This window comes from Stegostoma tigrinum, chromosome 6 (assembly GCF_030684315.1).
Source record: "Stegostoma tigrinum isolate sSteTig4 chromosome 6, sSteTig4.hap1, whole genome shotgun sequence".
NCBI lineage: Eukaryota > Metazoa > Chordata > Chondrichthyes > Orectolobiformes > Stegostomatidae > Stegostoma > Stegostoma tigrinum.
Genome location: NC_081359.1, coordinates 71,438,120 through 71,454,223, shown reverse-complemented (window position 1 = coordinate 71,454,223; position 16,104 = coordinate 71,438,120). Strand labels below are relative to the sequence as shown.

General features: G+C 42.9%; 1 protein-coding gene across 2 annotated transcripts in view; it reads right to left on the bottom strand.

Moving 5' to 3' along the window:
- The window catches only part of LOC125453426 (probable ribonuclease ZC3H12C), a 69,778-nt gene extending 57,915 nt beyond the window's left edge, over positions 1-11,863 (bottom strand). The window contains exons 1-2 of one of the 2 annotated variants that reach the window (XM_059646655.1): positions 11,252-11,863; positions 8,727-8,923 (exon numbers count right to left, since the gene is read on the bottom strand). The gene's annotated coding sequence lies outside the window, so the exon portion shown is untranslated. The remainder of the gene's footprint in view (positions 1-8,726; positions 8,924-11,251) is intronic. The other variant, XM_048533006.2, reaches the window with a different exon arrangement.
- Positions 11,864-16,104: the final 4,241 nt, after the last annotated feature.

The window sequence follows — 16,104 nt, the reverse complement described above, 5'->3', positions numbered from 1 at the left end:
TTCATAATAGTCAAATGAAAGTCTTTCAAAAGACCCTGAAATTGACCCCAATGGTTCCTAACTAGACTTTTTGAATAACCTAGCCCAAATGTGAATAATCAATTGTTGACATAATTTGTAACTTAAAAGACTCAGTGATTTGTTACAAATTCAATAACTTTAATCAAACAAAAGTAAAGACAGTAATCTAACTGAGCTATGCTATAAACCGAAAACCTGTTTCCAAGTCACACAAAAGACAGGCAGACACACAGTTAAGGGACACTTAAAATAACAAAAAACTGGCTAGACTATTTGAATAGTTTTTACAATACAGAGTTCCACTGATAGTTTTGCTTTGGTTGATTTTCTGAAAATGTTGATCAGGGTCACCATTACAGTTCACTCAGTTAAAGGCAGCAATACTTGTCACTTAACAATTCTTGGAGGTTGAGACTAGAAAGTTAGAAGAGGTCAAACAAGGGAGTTTTCAAAGCTTAATGCTGTCACATCAACAACCAGATTCTCTCTCTCAGGAAAGAGTCCAAAACGCAAATCAAACTCTGACCACGCCCTGACAGACTGAACTCCTCCTCCACAAGGTCCCAGTTACAATTCAACAGTTGTCATCTGCTTGACCATAAAGCTCTTTTCCAGACTTGATGGAACCAATTCCCAGGTACTGACCTCAAATAGCCAACTTCTACAAATCAATTTAAACAGAATGCTCTTCCCCAATGATGAAACATCTGCACAACATTTTGATCAAAAACCAAACTATAACTAATTTCCAGGCCTGGCACAACAAATAAACAGAAAATTGTTAGGGCTGTCTTGTGGCACAGCAGTAATGCCCCTAATCTTGGTCTAAAAGGCCCAGGTTCAAGTCTCACATGCACAAGATGTGAAATAACATTTCTTATTAGGTTGATTAGAAAAATAGATTAAAGAAAAGAAAGAAAGAAACAAGCTTCTTGCCTCATTCCAAGGCTTCAGGGATTCCTTTAAAGGTGAAGTAGCAATTTACCAGCTCTTCACTCATTCTAGTCCACTGTATTCACTGCTCCAAATGTGGTCTCCTCTACAATGGAGAGATGAAGTGTAGACTGGGCAACCACTTTGCAGAACGCTTACATTCTGTGAGGAAATATGACCAGAGCTTCCCATTGCCTGCCATTTAACACACCACGGTATTCCCTGGCCATCATGTGTCTTGGGCTTGCTGCAGTGCTCCAGCAACTCTTATCAAAAGCTGGAAAAGCAACAACTCATTTTCCGCTTCGGAATCCTGCAGCCTTCCGGACTCAATATTGAATTCAAAAATCTTAGGGCCTGAACACTGTCGTCACATGGGCTGCTTCCACAAAACAATCCATTGTCATGCCCGTCAGCAGCTATTCATTCTCTCAGGCTGACCTTTCCTTGGTCTGCCCAACTGTTTCTCTCTCTCTAAGCTCCCTATCCACCCATTATTTACTCCTTCCCCCACCAACCTATTCTAAGCTCCACTCAATTGAAGGGTCACTGGACTCAAAACATCAACTCTGCTTTCTACCCACAGTTGTTGCCAGAATTGCTGTAATTTGTGTTTTTGTTCCTAATTTCCAGCATCCAATTTTGTTTTTTTTTTGTTGAGGCTTGTTATTCACCTTTTAATATAAGCAGTTAACCATAACCCAAGAGTAATTTTTATTTCAGTTCCCAGCTCCAAATCAAAATGGACAAAGAATAAGAATTAAAAATAATCAATGTTTACAGATGTTCCAACAATAGTCAGCCTCAGATGCAGATCCTGAGAATGCGCTAGATTTTAATTTCTGGAGTTTCTCCAGTACATTTTTTTTCCTCTGTTAACAGCAATTACCTTCAATTCCTCACTTTATTAACCTCCAGGTTACTCTCTACTCCTCGTATGAAACTGTCCCAGTAGATCTGTCACAGATTAACCCGGCCTCAAAACAAAATTAGGTAAAGTGAAGGGGTAGCACTAGAGAGCAAAGATGACAATTCTGCAATAGCTAGAGATGACCTTGATTCAGATCAGGATGTAGAATCAATTAGGCTGCAGATGAGGAATAGCAAGGTAAACAACCCACTAGTGAGTGTGGTCTACATGACCTAGTGACAGTAACCACAAAGTGAGACAAAGTATGCAAGAATAAATATTGCGTTTATGATAAGAACCATAGAATCCCTACAGTGTGGAAACAGGCCCTTTGGCCCAACAAATCCACACCGACAGTCAGAGGATCCCGCCCAGACCAATCCCTATAATCTACACATCCCTGAATGCTAGGGACAATTTAGCACGGCCAATCCACCTAACCTGCACATCTCTGGATTGTGGGAGGAAACCCGAGCACCCTGAAGAAACCCATGCAGATACGGGGAGAATGTAGAAACTCCACACATCTACTCACCCGAGGGTGGAATCAAACCTGGGTTCTTGGTGCTGTGAGGCAGCAGTGCTAACCACTGAGCCACCGTGCTGCCAAGGGACAGCAATAATCATGGGTGATTTTCCTCTGAAAAATCAGATCAGTGACTTAGATGAGGAATTCATAGGACATATTTGAGACGGTTTCTGACAGCAGCCTAATTTGAAAAAGACCACAGAGCAGTTAATATTAGACCTAGTATTGTCTAATGTGTCAGAATTATTGACCTTAGAACTAAGTTGCCCCTTGGTAGCAATGACCACAATATGATTTAATACGACGTGAAGTTTGAAAGAGAGATGATCAGGGGCTAAGATGAGTATTAATATTAACTATATGGACATGAATGCTACAATGGACATGAATGCTACAATGAACTGACATTCTAGGATAGGGAATATATCAGGGGCACAAAGGCAGACATTCGAGGGGATATTTCAAAATACTCAAAAGTACACTCTTACCATAAAGAAAAATTCTAAAAGGGAGGACTCACTATCTTTGACTAAATGAAGTCAGCTAAAGCATCAAATTTAAGGTTAAAACCTATAGCTGCACATAGATGCAGGTCAGATGATTGGTCAGAATAAAACGATCAGCAGAGAATGACCAGATTGATCAGAAGAAATTAAATTGACAGAAAATAGCTGGGAAAGTGAAAATGGATTGCAAGAGTTTTTAAATGAGGTATTTAAAAATAAAAAAAAGCGAGTGTTGCTCCTCTAGAGAGGGAGGAGGAGAGCCAATAGTAGATAACAAAATGGCAGACAAAGAAACAAATATTTTGGGGCCTCCTTCACAGTAAAAGGATACAAAAAAATCCAGTAATAGCTGTGAATCAAGAAGAGGAAACGAGAGAGAAACTTGGCAAAATTTCAATCATGAGGGAAGTGATACAAAGCAAACATAGGGGAGGGCCAGTGATATTGTCACTGAGCTATTAATCCAGAGACATGGGTAATGTTGTGGAAGGGATTTTGAGAGATAGGATTTACATGCATTTGGAGATGCAAGGACTGATATGGGATAGTCAGCAAGGCGAAATCACACCTCACTAACTTGATTGAGATGAGGACTTGAACAAGAATATAGATGAGGACAGAGCATCAGAAGTTGTCCACACGGACTTTACTAAAGCCTTTGATGAGGTTCTGCATGGTAGAATGGTTGGTAAAGTTAGATCATATAGGATTCCAGAGACCTTGCCAACTTGATACAAAAATTGGCTTGTCAGTAGGAGAGGCAGTCGTGACAGAGAGTTGTTAGATTGGAGACCTGCGGCCAGTGGCGGTCTGCAGGGATCGGTGCAGGTACCACTGTTGTTTATCATCTATATAATGATATTCTTCAGAATTTGGGGAAGTGTGGTTCGTATGTTTGCAGTTGACACCAAAGTTGGTGGTATAGTGGACAGTGAAGGAGGGTATCTAAGCTTACAAAGTCAGTGGGCTGAGAAGTGACAGATGAAGTTTCATTTGGATAAATGACAGGTATTGCATTTTGTTAAGACGAAAAAAAAGGGCAAGACTTATACAGATAATGGAAGGGCCATGGGGAATGTTATCGAACAGACAGACCTTAGGGTTCAGGTACAGGGCTCTTAGGAAGTTACACTGCAAGTAGGTGGTATGGCGGCGTTTGGCACACTTGCCTTCATTGCTCAGACTACTGAGTCTAGGGGTTGAGACGTCACATTGAGGTTGCAGAGGCATCGGCGAGGCCACTTTTGGAGTACTGTGTACAGTTTTGGTCTCCCTGCTCTAGGAGGATATTATTAAATTGGAGGAGATTCTGAAAAGATTTGAGGACCTTACTGGGACTAGAGGGTTTGAGTTAAAAGGTAAGGCTGGATAGGCTAGGACTTTTTTCACTGGAGCGTAGGAGGTTGAAGGGTGATCTAAGAGGTTTGTAAAATCATGAAGGGCACAGATGAAGTGAATAGGAAAAGGTCTTTTCCCTAGGATGGGGAGCTCAAAACCTGAAGACTTTTTTTTTTAAAACGTTGAGGAGAATGATTTAAAAAAGGGACCTGAGGGGCAACTTTTTCCACAGAGGATGGTTCATATGTGAAACAAACTGACAGAGGAAGTGGTAGATGTAGGTACAGTAACAACATTTAAAAGACATTTGGGCAGGTACCTAGATAGCAAAGGTTGAGAGTGATATGAGCCAAAAGCAGGTAAATGGACCTAACTTAGTTGGCATGAATGAATTGAACTGAGGCATCGGTTTCCGTGCTGTTTGACTTTGTTATGTTTTCATTACAGAAGGTATTGATGAGACCACATCTTGAATGCCTTATGCAATTTTGGCTTCTTTATTGAGGGAAGGATGTAAAGGTCTTATAGGAGGCAAGTTCAGAAGATGTCTCACCACATTGATATTGGAAATGATAGTTTTGGAGGATAATTTGGAGAGATTGGGCTTTTGCCCTTGAGTTTAGAAGAGTGAGAGGAGACTTGCAGAGGATCATAAATGGCCTTGACAAGATAGATGTGGAAGCATATTTCCTCTTGTGGCTTAGTCCAGAATTACATGGCATTATCTGAAAATTAGAGGTCGCTCTTTCAGCACAGATTTTTTTTCTTCTCCTATAGCATCATTAAACATCATCTAAACGTCCAAACATTTCTCACTCTCACCTTGTCAGGCAATGAGTTCCAGACTCCCAATTTCTCTTCATCTCTCCTCCTAGCGTTCTACCTCTCACCTTAAATCTGTCTCTCCTATATGTTGACCACTAACAGCAGGGGAGGCGGTGGGGGGGGGGGGGGAAGAGAGAGAGAAAGAGAGAAAAAGTGCCTTCTTATTCATCTTTCTATTCCTATACTCAACTCCAGAGCGCTAGGAGTACCAGAGGTTTATCTTTTTAGTTCTGCTTTTCAACCTCCCACCCTAACTCCCTTGACCTTGCTCACAGGACCTCATTTCTCTTTCTTCCTATGAAATTTGTCCCAATGTGAAGCACTCTCTCAGGCTGGTCCCTCTCCCCTTCAGAATGCTCTGCAACTGAAGTGTGACATACCTGTCCCTGACACACAAGTGGCAGCATACCATCCTGGGGTGATGCTTATGGCTATTTCCCCAACCAGACCCTCCCATTCACTAACAAATCGCCGACTACTACTGCTCTTCACACTTCCTCCATCTCAAGCAACTGAGCCACTTGTAGCGCCATGCCTTTGGTTCTGGCTGCCCTCCGGAGAGAAACTCACTTTCACTGATTTTCCAAGGCTGAAGTGTGGTTTGCAAGTGAGATGCACTCAGGTGATTCCCTCACCACCTGTCTGATTCTCCTCCTCTGCCTATAGCCATCCTGAATGTTCCAAAAACAAAAAAAAAAATTCCCTCTCTGGCTGCACTTCCTTAAGCTGTTACATGTCCACATCCTGAAACATACTGTCTACAAACTCTCAGCCTCATGAATGCACCATAGAGCCCCCAGTTGCCACACAGTTCCAACAACCCTGAGTTTGAGTTACTACAGCCAGAAGACCTTCTGCACGCTGTCATCCAGACTGTATCTAGGATTTCCCAGATAGTGCGAGATGTACATGTTACAGGTCTGAGTTCCTGTAGAGGGACAGCACGGTGGCTCAGTGGTTAGCACTGCAGCCTCACAGCGCCAAGGACCGGGTTCAATTCCAGCTTCAGGTAACTGTCTGTGGGGAGTTTGCACATTCTCCCCGTGTCCATGTGGGTTTCCTCCGGGTGCTCCGGTTTCCTCCCACAGTCCAAAGATGTGCAAGCTAGGTGAATCAGCCATGCTAAATTGCCCGTAGTGTTCAGGGGTGTGTGGGTTACAGAGGGATGGGTGTGGGTAGGATGCTCCAAGGGGCGGTGTGGACTTGTTGGGCTGAAGGGCCTGTTTCCACACTGTAGGGAATCTAATCTAAATCTAATCTAACCTAATCTAAACATATATTGCAAATGGCATTTACTAGCTCCACTTTATCCATTAACTGTTTACATCCACAAAAAAGTGTAAAACGTCAAACACTACTTCCTTTTCAAAAAAAACTACATCTGACTTTATGCTTTTCTAACTGCATTGTTAAATCCTCTTTAATATAATAAGTAATAATAAACCACAGAGCTTTACTAACAACCAGTAAAAAGGCTAACTGGTATATAGCTCCCTGTCTTCTCTCTCTCTCTCTCTCTCCCCCCCCTTTCTTGAATAGACGTGTTACATTTTCTAACTTTCAATCTGTCGGAACCAGTTAGAATCTAAGGAATTTTGACAAAAATCATAACAATTCCAACTATCTCTCTTAGTACCCGAGGACGTAAACATGTTTCTCCAATAATTAACTTAAGTAAAGAAATGGAGAGAGAACACATGGCTGTTTGGGAAGTAGCTGGACAAACAGAACATGGCCCAAAAATAGTGGGAAGGCAAAATGGAGCTAAGTGTCCGTCTAAATGAGTATTTAGAACACCTTCACAAATGAAAGGTATTAAATTAGGGACCAATACAAGAAACGATAAGCAGAGTCCAAGTGTCTTGCTTTGAAAGCTGAGGCCTTGGCAGCAGATTATGGCAGAATCAGATCTAGTTTGGGGTTTAGCAGCAATGCAAAGGTGCATGGTACAGTCTATGTCAAACTGTAGCAGCAAGCTTGGAATAAAAGTTCAGCAGCCAGCTTGGAATAATCAAAACCAGGAGAGTACGAAACATAGGCTAACAATGTACCAGATTGTGGACATTCAAGCAGCACGGTCTGAAAAAAAAAGCACCTAAATGTTCAAGATGGCATGAAGCATGTTTCCAGGTTAGCAGAGCTTCAGGAATGAAGAAATTCACTGGAGGCGACGGCTCCACAAATATCCCCTCCTCAATGATGGAAGAACCCAGGACATCAGCGCAAGAGAGAAGGCTGAAACACGCGCAGCAATCTTCAGCCAGAAGTGCCGAGCGGATGAACCATCTCTGCCTCCTCCAGTGGTCCCCAGCATTATACAAACCAGTCTTCAACCAATTTGATTCACTCCACATGATTTCAAGAGATGGGTGGAGAGACTGGATACTACAGAAGGCCCTGACAGAATTCTGCAAATAATACGGAAGACTTGTGCTCCAGAACTTGCCACTCCCCTAGCCAAGCTGTTCCAGTAAAGTTACAACACTGGTACCTACCTAACAAATGTAGAAAATTGCCCAAAAATGTCCTGTACACAAAAAACAGGACAAAGCCAACCCTGCCAGTTACCACCCCAGCAGTCTACTCTCGATCATCAGTAAAGTGATGGAAGGTGTCATCAACATCTACCAAGTAGCACTGCGTCAGCGAGGACCAGTTTAGGTTCCATCAGGGGCACTCAGCTCCTGACCTTATTACAACCTTGGTTCAAACATGGTCAAAAACAGCTGAATTCCAGCGGTGAGGCGAGAGTAACAGCCCTTGATATCAAGGCTGCATTCGATCAAGTATGGCATCAAGGAGCCCGAGCAAAATTGGAATCAATGGGTATCGGGGGCAAACTCTGAAGATGGTCATGGCTGTTGGAGATCAATCATCTCAGCTCCAGGACATCTCTGAAGTTCCTCATGGTAGTGTCCTAGGCCCAACCATCTTCAGCTACTTCAATGACCCGACCTCATGATGAAGGTGATGTGGGGATGTTCACCAATGCTTGCACAATGTTCAGCACCATTCATAACTCCTCAGATACTGAAGCAGTCCGTGTTCAAATGCAACTAGATCTGGACAATATCCAGGCTTGTGGTGACAGGTGGCAAGTGACACTCATGCCACACAAATGCCAGGCTATGACCATCACCAATAAGAGACAACCTAATCACTGTCCCTTGACATTCAATGGCGTTACCATCACTGAATCCCCCACTATCAACATCCTGGTTAGTATCATTGACCAGAAGCCCCACTGGTCTTACCACATAAACAGAGTAGCCACAACTATAGGCCAGAAGCTCGGAATACTGCAGTAGGTAACTCACCTCCTGACTCCTCAAAGCCAGTCTGCCATCTACAAGGCGCAAGTCAGGAGTTTGATGGAATACTCCCCACCTGCCTGTGGATGAGTGCAGCCCCAACAACACTCAAGAAGCATGACACCATCCATGACAAAGCAGTCAGCTTGATTGGCACCACACCCACAAACATTCTCTCCCTCCACCATCGAGGCTCAGTAGCAGCAGTGTGTACTGTCTACAAGATGCACTGCAGAAATTCAAAGATCCTCAGGTAGCACCTTCCCAACCCACAACCACTTCCACACAGAAGGACAAGGGCATCAGCCATATGGGAACACCAATACCCCCAAGCTTCCCCCCAAGTCACTTACCGTCCTGATGATTTGGAAATATATTGCCGTTCCCTCACCGTCGCTGGGTCAAAATCCTGGAATTCCCTCCCAAATAGCATTGTGGGTCAACCCACAGCAGGATGACTACAGCAGTTCAAGAAGGAAGCTCACAACCACCTTCTCCAGGGCAACTAGGGATAGGCAAGGAATGCCGGCCAGCCAGCTACACCCTCATCCTACAAGTGAATAGCAAAAAAAAGTACTGGGCTTCCTTAAAGCTGTAAAAAGGCTCAAATGTGCTTTGATGTGGAGTAACAGACAAAAGACACACCTTGACTGGGCGAGATAACAAAAACATCTGAGTTAATCAGGAGTAATGAGTTGTAGATATCAGTGCTTGGCAAATCTATACTTATAAAACAACTAGATGCTCCAACTTAGTAATAGTTCACAATTTAAGACTGCTTTTGAGTCTAAGAAATTGTAAACACTTTAATAAAGAATTAAAATGCCACACAGTGGTCTTCCTTAGAGTGCAAAAGATCGACTTTTACAAGGTACACCTTCTTGTTATAAAGCAAAACCAATTTTCTGTACATCCTAAGACCATAAAGGAGAAGCCTGGAAACTGGAAACCTGTGAATCTGACATCAGTGGTGGGTAAGTTGCTGCAGGCGATTCTGAAAGATAATAATTATATGCATTTGGAGAGGCTAGGGTTGATTCATTATTCACCTTATCAATGCCCATCATGATTTTATAAACCTCGATAAAGATCACCTTTCAGCCTCCTGCACTCTAGTGAAAAAAGTCTCAGCCTTGCCGTATAACTCAAACTGTCTAGTTCTAGTAGGATCCTCAAAAACCTTTCCTGAATCCTCTCCAATTTAATAGTATCCTCCTATGGGAAGGCGACCAGAACTGTACACAGTACTCCAAAAGTGGCCTTACCAATGTCCTGTACAACATGACAAGACTATATGGCATCTTAATTCCTAGACCCAACAGTCTGAGCAATAAAGGCAAGTGTGCCAAATACCACCTTGTCTACTTGCAATGCAACTTCCTAAGAAAGTCACGTCTGACAAACTTGAGTTTTCTTTTAAAAAAGTAAACAAAAAGACTGAGGACAGAATATCAGATGCTGTTTATTTGAACTTTAGTAAAGCCTTTCATAAAGGTTCCACATGGTAGACCAATTAGTAAATTTAGATCACATGGATTCAACAGACAACTTGCTAATTGGATATAAAATTGGCATTATGATAGGAGATAGGTGGTGGTGGAAGGATTTTCATACAGGAGGTCTCAGACCACTGGCGTTCCACAGGGATTGGTGCTGGGTCCACTTTTTCTATTTACATAAACAATTTGGATGAGAATAAAGAAGGCATGGTTAGTAAGTTTGTAGATGACACCAAGAGTAGTGATGGTAGACAGTAAAGAAGGTTATCTAAGCTTACAAGGGGTTCTTGATCAATTTGGTCAATGGGCTGAGGAGTGGCAGATGACGTTCAATTTGAATAAATGCAATATAAACAGGGACAGGACTTGTACAATTCATGTCAGGTCCTTGGGTAACGTTGTTGAACAGAGGCCAAGTACGTAACTCTTCCAAAGTGACATCAGTTTGACATAGTTAAGGCAGCATTTAGCATACTTGCTTTCATTGGTCAGACCTTTGACTTTAGGACTTGGGACATGAAGCTGAGGTCACACAGGATATTGGCAAGGCCTCTGGTGGAGTACCGTGCGCTGTTCTGGTTGCCCTGTATAGGAAGGATATCATTAAACCAGACAGGGTTCAGAAAAGATTTACCATGATGTTGCTAGGAATGGAGGATTTGAGATATAAAACGTCTGGAAAGACTTCATACTTGTTTCAGTGGAGACCAGGAGGTTGAAGTTTATAAAATCATGAGGCATAGATAAATTGAATGACGAGTCTTTTCCCGATGGTGGGGCAGTGCAAAACTAGGGGGCATATTTTTAAAGGTGAGAGGAAGAAGATTTAACAGGAACAAGAGACGATTTTTTTTCCACTAGTGTGTGTGGAATGAACTGCCAGAGAAAGTGGTGTATGCAAGTACAGTTATATCATTAAAAAAAACACTTGAATAAGTACACAAATAAAAAAGGTTTAGAGGGATATGGGCCAAGGGCAGGCATGTGAGACTGGTTTAGTTTGGAACACGTTTGGCATGGACTAGTTAGACCGAGGGATCTGCATGACTCAAAAGATGAACCTTCAATAAAAAGTGGATCTCACTCCAAAATGTGAACTGTGTCAAAAGTCGTCACTACATTAACGTTAAAACACAAACTCGTGAATTTAAGATCTATAAATAGGTTTTTAAAAGTAAATCGCCTAAACTCCGCGAGAATAGATGGGGTTTATTATAACATGTAGATGAATGTTCACAAACACCGTTTGAAAGGAAATGGCCAGCGAGCCTTTTGATCCTACCAGAGGCCTAGTGTTGGAGCAAGCGGAATACCGCTCCTATTTCTTACAGGAACAACCCCGTCACAGAGAAACACAAAGACAAACACTTCGTACTCACAAGGTCGGTCGAGTGGCCGCACCGAACTCACGGGGTACAGCGACCAGGGGCCGGGCCAGGCCAAGCCTGGGTTTCACCTTCGCTCCGGCCGCTGAATCACACTGACGGTCCCGAACTGGAGGCCGAGTTCGGACACTGACGTTGAGCTTTCCAGCGGACGGACCCTGAAGCATTTTCCTCTTCCTCCATCTCTTCCGGGCAGCCGTGCCGTTGTTTGGTGTAGGCGCCGCCGCCCTGACCCCGGACCCGGCCTGCTCCGGTCAGATCCGGAGCGCGTGCTTAAACGGTTCTTTATTTGAAGAATCGTCTCCGTGTCCCGTAGCTACTGCCATCTGCAGCCACTACAGGAACAGTGTGCAATCCCTTCCGTCAGTTATTGTAATTTAGTTTATCGCTTATTTGTGCTGCATTCACTTCTTCATTTCGTCATATTTTAGCAGAACGAACTTCTGTGGTACTATTTCTTAACCCATAAACCGAATAAGCATATCATTAAATCAAAAACCACGAGCCTTATACATATATTTCCATTTCAAAACAAAAGGGTGCACAGGCTACTTAGCAACCGCCATGACCTGCACAGGATTAAACGGTTTCTGGCCTCGGTTTCCACCACAGCCTACCAATCTCTTACCGCTCTTCACATCACTGTCGCAATATCACTTTCTTGATTCGCGTTCAAACAATAGAAGCTCACAAAAGTTACTTCATTAGTTAACTTGTAAAGACCTGATTCCATTTATTTCAACAGCTGTAACATGCTAAAACCATTCTCATAAACTACCTCGTATTTAATTGGCAGAGAATTTAAACAAAAATGCTGAAAAGGGAGACCAGCAACTTATTTGAGCGAATTCTCAGTTCTGATGGAAGCTTACATCTTTAAAAAAAGTCCCTTTTGCCTTTATCAGGATGGAATTAAACTGATCAAAAGTGGTGCAAACGTAGTTCAAACTGGACAGAGTAAAGGGTTGAAAATAGGATGACAATTTTAATATTTTGTAAGACTGACAACCAACATAGGTCAGTATAGAAGATGCAGACAGGAATTTTGGAAAAGTTCAAGTTTAGCAGGGCGGAAGATGGAAAGGTGGAAAAATCCAACGTTTTCTTTTATCCACCCAGCTGCATGGAATTCTTCTGAGATGCTCAAGATGCACATTGCATTGTTAGACCTACCTAAAAATGAAGTGGTAGGCTTCCAGACCTGATGGCATCGACCCACCCTGTTAGAAAGCATGAATTTGTCTTTTTGCTGCATCCATGGCTTTGCTTCTGAGATCTCCCGAGCAAGGCCATAAAGTTAATATATTGTAGCTCCTGCTGGGCTTCTGCTGAGATCTTCTCATCATTCCCAATAACATAACCGTGCTCCATTTTAGCTTTTTTTTCTTTCTGCACTTTCCCTTGTAATTATGATTTATATTCTAACAGAATGCATTCAAAATATGATTGATTTAGCAATATGAAAACCACCAGCTGAGCCTCCTGTTCAAACATAAATGCCAGCATTCTCCTCTGCCTGAGAGCGTCATATTCTTTGGGAAAATACATGATCACAAACTGTGACCAACCCCAGCATTAAACATTACATCCTTTCATGTTCTCCTAAAGACTATTAAGAGAAGGCATTCAGTGCTCAAGATGGCCTGGATGGAGATGGCAGAGGAGATAAATAGCTGCGACAATGAGCCAAATCCTGGGTCCAGTGCAAGAGACAGGTCAATGATTTGCTCTATAAAAACCAAATGAGAATGCAGTAAATCAAGGACAAAAACAGAAGTTGCTAGAAAAGTTCAGCTGGTCTGGTAGCATCTGTGAAGAAAAATCAGAGTTAATGTTTCTGGTCTAGTGACACTTCCTCTGGTTCTGAGGAAGGGTCACCAGACCTGAAATGTTAACACTGTTTTTGTTCAATGATTTGCTCTGATTTGCAAAGCTAAGTGCCAGTGTTGTATCTTCAATGGGAGTCTGTTGTGTTGCCGTCAATAATGTGCATGTGCAAGTTGCCAACTGTGCCAGAAGAATGGATGCGTAATCAGCCTTTTTATTATGCTGCAATAATGTAAATGCATGTGGAAATGTGCGCACTTGGATGCAACATATGAAGGCCCATATGTGTGATGGGAATGCATACAAACAAGAGGGCTAGGTTTCAAGTGATACATCATTAATGCACAATGCTAGGGCAAGAAGGTGCACTAGAGGAGGAGTTCCTGACCAAGTCTCCTCACAGCAGCCAAAATGGAGATGACTGAGCATGATCAATCACTGACAATGAGGCTGGACTGACAAGAAAAAAGGAGCAATAGGCAAACATTGTGATGATTGCATTCAAGCAAACAGAATGCACGTGGTGAAATAGGAAGCATTCAAACTATGATAATTCTCAATGTGATTCCTTATGTTCTCCACTACATGGGTCAGTCTGGAGGAAAGCTCAAAGACTGTACCTTTCGGAATGAAAAAGCCAGTTCTTTGGTGGATGCCTCATCATCCACCTCCATCAGCACAGCTACACACACATGGTCTACAGAGGGGATATTAGTAAATTAAGCAGCATAGTTTTGTGAGCGCAGCAACTGAGGGAGGATCCAACAACAAGGTCCCTAGGTGATCAGAGGACAGCTGGAGTCACAACCTCTTTGAGGCACGCATTGATAGCAGGCTTCAGGTTATAGCTGCAAGAAACGTGTTGACCATGCAGCAGAGCCAGGGGAAAATGTTGCAGAAATACCAGGGATTAAGTGCAGTTTTGGGTGGGATATGGAGAAGTCCAGGCCACCATGAATTCAACTATACCTCAGATATTTGAGTGCATTGCTTCACCTATGGAATCTGGGAACTGTCACGGGGAGACAGATTGAGCATTCAAGTGGAGTTGCATTCCGTTACTCTAGCCATGGGCTCAGTTGGCAGTCTCTCGGTGAGAAGGTGACAATGAACCTCCATCTAAGATCCCCTTCCCCTCATGAAGTCAATCTCATCCAAATTGAGGAGGAGATCATGCCACTGGCTTTTGACATTCCATGCATGACACCTCCAGGGCTAATAGCCCCACCATTATTGATCCTTACATTTCCAGTAACCCTCAAGGCCCATGCACCCACAAGACATACATCATTTTCATCCAAGCAGCAAGGCACAGAACAAGAAGCAACATTGGTGAGTCATTGACATTCTGGAGAAAGCGTTGTGGTAAGAGGCGTAAGCACGACTGGAATAAAACATCTCCATATACTCCAGAAAGAGATAGGGGTAACTGTGGCCTATGGTACCCATAGCCACATTTTTACATGGAGAAAGTGAGATCAGTTACTGGATAAAGTACTCAAAGTGAGAATGAGCAATGCCAGGTGGATGAGGGTGTTGGTGGTTGAGAATTATTCAGACTTCTTTTCAAGAAAGAAACCTTCTTGGGTGCTTCTTCACCAGTTTGTGTATTCTAGGGCAAGCAATTCTTGTGGAGGTGGGATGCTGCATTTGTTTAAGGAGACTTTCAGAGTGTCCTTGTTCCATTTCTTCTGCCCACCTAATGACCATTTGCTACTGTGGAGCTCAGAGCAGAGCACTGATTTCGGGAGTGTTGTGTCAGGCATACCGGCAATGTGACCTACATATTACAGCTAGTTGTGCATGAGCTGTGCCTCAATACTGGGAATATGGACCTGGAGGAGGAAGCTCACCTTAGTATGTTTATCTAGAAATGGATGTGAAGGATTTTATGAAGGCAGCACTGGTGATAACTCTCCAGGGATATGTCTGCTGTACATGGTCCATGTTTCTGACGCATACTAGAGAGTGGGGCTATGGCTAATCTGTGAACCATAGGTTTGGTGCTGTTTTTGATGTCTCAGACTTCAAACGCTGTGTTCCTCAGGTGTTCGAAGGCTGGAGTTGATGTTGTATTTCATCATCAATATCTGCAGATACTGAGAGATGTTTCCTGAGAAACAGAAAAAGATCCACATTGTCCAGGAGCTCATCATGGATTTTGATGATCGGGGCAGTGTTGTGAGAGAGGAATGTGCTAGTAGAGAATCTTTGTTTTCTGCTTGGTTGGTCCGAGGCCCATTCTCAAGAAAGGTAACTACAACTAGTGGATGTGCAATAAATGGAAGGATATTGACAAGGTTAGCAGGAAGAGAGACATCATGGAGTGCTCCTTCTAGTAGCAGGACAGCTAGGTAAAGTGACAAAGAAGGCTTATTAAATGTTTTCCTTTATTGGATGAGGTATAGAATTCAAGAGCAGATATGTAATACCGGAACGATATAAAACACTGGTGAAGTCACAGCTGTAAGTTGTGCATAGTTCCGGTCATTGCAACACAGGAAGGATGTAATTGCTTTAGAGAGAGCCTACAGGAGATTTACAAGAATGTTTCCAGCTATGAGAAAAGATTGAATAAACTAGGAGTAATTTCCTTAGAACAGAGGAAGCTGCAGGTGATTTATTTGAGGTGTACAAAATAATGATTCATTCTCCCTGGAGAGTGGTCAATTATCAGGGGCCACCAATTTAAGTGGTTGATAAAAGTTTGGAGGGGAGATTAGGATAAGCTTTTTCAGTCAAGTGGTGGTGATTGTCTGGAATTTGTTGCCCAAATTATGGGCAGTCAGAAACACTCACGTTTTTTACTTGGATTCGCACCCGAGGTCCTGTAACCCGCAGTGCTCTGGATGAGGAGCTGCAAAATGGGATAGTTGAACTTTTTCTTTTCATGATTTGACAGCCAGGACTGACACAATAGGCCAATGGCCTTCTCTGTGTTGCAAAATTTCAATGGTTCTATGGACTGTGACTGTTCCCACTGCCCTTCAACACCCTGAATTTGATCCTCAGTGTGCCTA